This window comes from Bos mutus, chromosome 20 (genome assembly GCF_027580195.1).
Source record: "Bos mutus isolate GX-2022 chromosome 20, NWIPB_WYAK_1.1, whole genome shotgun sequence".
Taxonomy (NCBI): Eukaryota; Metazoa; Chordata; class Mammalia; order Artiodactyla; family Bovidae; genus Bos; species Bos mutus.
The window spans coordinates 29,858,721-29,864,720 of record NC_091636.1 but is presented as its reverse complement, the minus strand read 5'-3'; positions in this window follow the sequence as shown (position 1 = coordinate 29,864,720).

Genomic DNA, 6,000 nt, shown 5'->3' with positions numbered 1-6,000 from the left:
GGCAGCTGTACGCAGTGCTTGGTTCACTGCCTGCCAATAGGATGGGCTTCTGAAATGTTTGTCACTCAAAGAGTTGAATGAATCCCTGAGTACCTGCAATACTAACCCTGAAAAACGCTTTTTCAGCATCACACCTTAAGACAGTGGTTGACATGGGAATAAAACCCATGGAAATACCTTTGAAATAGTTATATCATCCACATAAAGATGGCTCCTTTGTATCCGGCCTTAGCATTTTGTCACACTTAAAGGAGGCAGAATTAGATTCTGTAGAACACAGCAGAATCTATTTCTCTCATTTATTTATTTACCATGTGTCTTGAGGGATCTTAGTTCTCTGACTGGGGATTGAACTCATGCCCCCTAAAGCGGAAGTTCAAGAGTCTTAACCATAGGACCACCAGGGAATTCCCATATTACTCTCTAATTAAAAAAAAAAAATCTTTATTGAAGTTGTTACAATATTGCTTCTGTTTTATGTCTTAGTCTCTTTGGCCCTGAGGCATGTGGCTCTTAGCTCCCTGAGCAGGGATGGAACCCACACTCCCTGCATTGGAAGGTAAAGTCTTAACTACTAGACCTCCAGGGAAGTCCCTTTCTCTCTAATGTAAAAGATCTAAGTAAATTACTAGGCAGCATTGTAGTCAATGGGGACCCAGCCTTCTTCTATCTTTCTATTCCAGCTTTGTAGCTTCCATCCTCAAGGTCATCTCACTGTTCAAGACAACTGCTGAAGTTTCTGTGATTATATATAAGTTGTAGTCTTCAAGAAGAAAAATGAAAAGTCAAGAAATGAATTCCCCAGCTATCTGTTTTCTAGGCAGTCTTCAAGGAACCCCCTTCCAAAACCTTCTACTTACATCCAATTAGCCAGAACTTAGTCATATGGCCAAACTTAGCTGCAAAGGAGGCTGGGAACTGTAGTCTTTTACAGGGCACTTGACCACCTCCCCCTGTAATAATATATTCCAGCAGTTCTCAACCTTTGTGGTCTTAAAAACCTTTTATACCTGTGAAATTTACTGAGAAGCCCAAAGAATTTTTGTTTATGGACTATCAGTATTTCCTATTTACCTTATTAGAATTAAAATTTAAAAAGGATAAAATATTCATTTATTCATTTAAAAATTATAATGCATGTGTCAAATCATCACATTGTACACTTTAGATACCTTACAGTTTTTTCATCAATTATACCTCAGTAAAGCTAGGAAAAAAATTAAAACAACTCCAGGACCTTCAAAAATATTAAAAAATGAAAATTAAAAGTATTATAAACCCTTTCTGTATTAAATAGACTATTTTTCCAAAGCAAAAAAAAAAATGAGAAATGATACTGTTTTCCATTTTTGCAAAGTTTTTATTATCTTACTTAACAGAAAATAGACTCTCAGAACTTATATCTGCTTCTACACTGAATCTGTTGCCATATGTTGTTTTGATTGAATTTTATGAAGAGAATTTGGCCTACACAGATGTATAGTAGGAATATATAGAAGTATTTTAAAAGCTTTTCAGATAATTCTGTATATCCTTCTTGGATACTAAACCAAAACCTAGGTGGTAATTTCTGAAAGGCTAGTTGCAGTGTGGAATCTGAAGTTGTATCAATGAACATTTTGTACTGTTACATTAAAATCCATTGGTCTGTCTTGCACTCTGAATGCATTTTCCCCACAAATGATTTTGTAATATCCTGTAGTGGTCATGTGGAAAATATTAGTTCACTGAGTTATACAGACCTTTCAAATGTTGAAGCATTTCATTATATACATTTTTAGAAATTACCGTTTAAAATATCAGTACTGATCTGTAAAGAAAAGTCCACTTTTAGAGAAATTGTCAAGTTCATGATGATAAATAGAAGGTTTCAGAAATTCTAATTTTCACTTGAAAGGTTGAAAGTTCTCAATGGCAACAAATACGGTCAGTTATTTCCCAGGGAGTGCGCTCACTTTGTTCAGTTTTGGAAACATGTCTGCTAAGTGCACAAATGCACGATGCTGATGCCTCCTGCCGCAGGCCTTCAGGACCACAGGGTGAGCTAGGAAGTCAGTTGCGGTGACTTGAGCGCAGGGACCAGAAAGGTGACCCCCACGGGTGAGCCCCGTGGCCTCTGAAGGGCTCTAATGAGGCGCAGACACACTCCAGCCTAAACCTGCCCTCTTTGCACTTTGCAGACAGAGCTTTCTGTTTCCCCTTTGCCATCTGTTTGCCTCCTGAAAAATTCCAAGCATGTTTGTGGGGCTCCTGTTCAATCTGTTGAGGGATCAGGGCATCCTTCCTGGCTGAAGTGGGATCAAACCAGCCCCACAGGCCCTAGAGGAGGAGTCCCAGACAGATTCCAGGAGGGAAGAGGGCAGGGGCAGCTGCTGCAGACACAATTTCCTCTCACACCCAATGGGGAGGTGGGGGAGGGTGCAAAGGTAATCCGCTCCTTCTGATGTGGAACCGGTTTACTTAGGTGGCTTTGTTTCATCTCTGAAGGTACAATGGTTGTGGCTCCTTGGTAAGTGAATGGCTATCTGCTGTGAACAGTTCTTCCCAGTGTGAAGGCGGGGTTGAAACAAACCATCAAAGAAAGAACCATGTGGAATCAGATTTCTGACTCTGTGTGTGTGCTGCTGTTATGTTGACGTTGGTTAGTGTTTTATCCCAGGACAGAGGACTTTAGCAACAACATGTATGTGTGAAAATTCTTCCACATACATAGTGAAAACTGTTCTTTCTCCCGGAGACTTTGTATGTATGTGTCTATGTAGAAGTGTTATTCATGTTGTATTGCACTGTGTCCATCTATATACCACATTTGTTTCTATGTGTCTTGTGTGTTTGTTACATATATAAGCAACAATAGCAATGAAAATCATTTAGGTGAGGACTCAAGAAGATGAAAAGTGAAGGTGAAAGTCGGTCGTGTCCGACTCTTTGAGACCCCATAGACTATACAGTCCATGGGATTCTCCAGGCCAGAATACTGGAGTGGGTAGCCTTTCCCTTCTCCAGGGGAAAGAGATCTTCCCAACCCAGGGATCGAACCCAGGTCTCCCGCATTAAACATTAAAAACATTAAAAGTACATGGAGGAAAAAAGTGTATTCTGCAGTGAAAATGCAGACATAGGGAACAGACTTGACCCAGTTGGAGAAGGAAATGGCAACCCACTCCAGTGTTCTCGCCTTGAGAATCCCGGAGACAGCAGAGCCTGGTGGGCCGCTGTCTCTGGGGTCGCACAGAGTTGGACACGACTGAAACGACTTAGCAGCAGCAGCAGCAGTAGGGGAAGGAGAGGGTGGGATGAATGGAGAGGGTAACATGGAAACGTATACATTACCGTATATAAAATAGATAGCAAGTGGGAATTTGCTGTGTGACACAGGGAGCTCAACCCAGTGCTCTGTGACAACTTAGAGGGCTGGGAGTAGGGAGGGAGATGGCGGGGTGGCTCAGGAGGGAGGGGACGTGTGTATATCTGTTGCGGATTCATCTTGATGTATGGCAGAAACCAACACAATATTGTAAAGTGATTATCATCCCATCAAAAAAGAAAAGTACATGGAGATAGATCATTTAGTTTTCTTCTTGTATTCTAAAAATAATTTTAGGAACAGGAAATACATGAACATGGTAGAAAAATTATTAACTAGCATGAATTAAAGTGATAAGTCTCCCATCCTCTGCCACAGACACAATTATTACCAGTTCTTATGTCTTCTTTAAGAGATATTCTATATATTTAAAGAAGAGTATACACACACATACCCCCCTTTTAGAAAAAAAAATGTGTTCTTTTAAACTAATGAAAGGTTAGAACAGGAAAATCACATCTTCATTTCCAGCCCCTTGTGTGTAAGCACAGACTCTAGCATACATATCTGTGTCTTATGATTTACACATGTGTAGGTTTTGTGCTGGAGGACAAATTCTTTGTTCCAAGAAAACTTCTGGAACCTAGAAAACTGATTTCCCAGTTCACCTGGTTGTTAATCTTCCTAAAAGCTCAAGACAAATAAAATCCCCATATCTGAGACCTTTGTGGTATCCCAGAGGCAGGTGAGAATCATTCCCATGGAATTGTCTTCACTTTCTGATTTGTCACCAATTCTTAAGAGCAATCCAGTGAAGGTTTATTTAGTACAGCTCACTGTTGATTTTATAACCAACTGCTGACTGCTTGGGACATAAAATCTTGATGATTTACAGGTAGTGAGTGGGTAAGAAATCCATAAATCACATTCTATAATAAAAGAGTGTAGGCGAACAGACATACACACACACACACACACACACACACACACACACCTTCAAAGGAAGAGTTGTAGGTAAAACCAGAAAATACATTAGTTTTTAATTTGAGAATTGAGAACTCATTGGTAAGAGCCCCACAGTCAGTAGCCTCAGAGAATTCAATTATACCAGGTGATGGTACAACTTTTTTAGTGCAGAGTGAGAGGTTTGTTTCTTAAAGAGGAGACACTGGTTCTCACTTTTGAAATGTTCAAAGGAGTTTTTATGGTCTCTGGAGGAATAAACTTTTCCCAACCAAGCCAAAGATGCTTATGATTATCAGTTTTCTGATATTGAAACTCTTGAAATTATTATGCAACAGGTACTTCTCCAACACTTGAAGATCTTTTTCTCTTCATGAAAATTATTTTCTAGGACAATGTTTGGGAAAAAAATTCTCTAATAATATGCTAAAAGTAGAAAACACTAAGTTTCTAATTCCAGTGGAGTCCTAGAGTTTCAGGGAACTTACAGAGAGGGAAATATGAATTGAAAAAAATCTTGAAAAACATTTTTGTTTGGAAAGCGAAATTTAATAAATATGACTCTGCTACCATGTCATGCCAACTCTCTGCCTCTCAAAAGATAGTATAATGTAGACAGAAATTTAGGATCCATTTAGCCAAAAGCCAATCTCATTTGGATACTGATTCAAACAAAACAAAGCAGTAAAAAAAATTAAATAAAATAGAGAAAATCAAGAAGGTTGAATACTGACAATATTTGAAGACATTAAAGGATTATAAATTGTGAGGGTGTAACAACAGTGTTGCCTTTTTTTGGAGCCTTTATCTTTTAAAGCTACACAGTGGAATTTTTTAGGATGAAATGATTTGATGGTTTGGTTTTGCTTTTTAAAAATCCAGTTGGTGGAAGCGGGGGGTGATAAAAGAAGTAAGATTGGCCATGAGTTGAGGGAAGGTGAGGGCCACCTCATGCGAAGAGTTAACTCATTGGAAAAGACTCTGATACTGGGAGGGACTGGGGGCAGGAGGAGAAGGGGACGACAGAGGATGAGATGGTTGGATGGCATCACCGACTCAATGGACGTGAGTTTGAGTGAACTCTGGGAGTTGGTATTGGACAGGGAGGCCTGGCGTGCTGCGATTCATGGGGTCGCAAAGAGTCGGACACGACTGAGCGACTGAACTGAACTGAACTGAACTGAGGGCTACAGAGGGTTTCATATACTATTCTCTCTACGCTTCTACTTCTTTGAAATTTTTCATAATAAAAGGAGCTAAGTTGAACGATTTGTTTGTATCTATTTGAAAAGTTCTTCATTTATTCATTTCACATTGATTATTCAGTAAGAGAGCGACTTCACTTTCACTTTTTACTTTCATGCATTGGAGAAGACAATGGCACCCCACTCCAGTACTCTTGCCTGGAAAATCCCATGGACAGAGGAGCCTGGTAGGCTGCAGTCCATGGGGTCGCGAAGAGTTGGACACGACTGAGCGACTTCACTTTTCACTTCCATGCATTGGAGAAGGAAATGGCAACCCACTCCAGTGTTCTTGCCTGGAGAATCCCAGGGACAGGGGAGCCTGGTGGGCTGTCGTCTATGGAGTTGCACAGAGTTGGACATGACTGAAGCAACTTAGCAGCAGCAGCAGCACTCAGTAGGAACTGAGTGTCAGTCATGTGGAGGCCTTTGCAGGAGGACTTCAGTAGTTGCCAAGGGGTGTGGGCAGTAGGCTCTGCAGGCAGT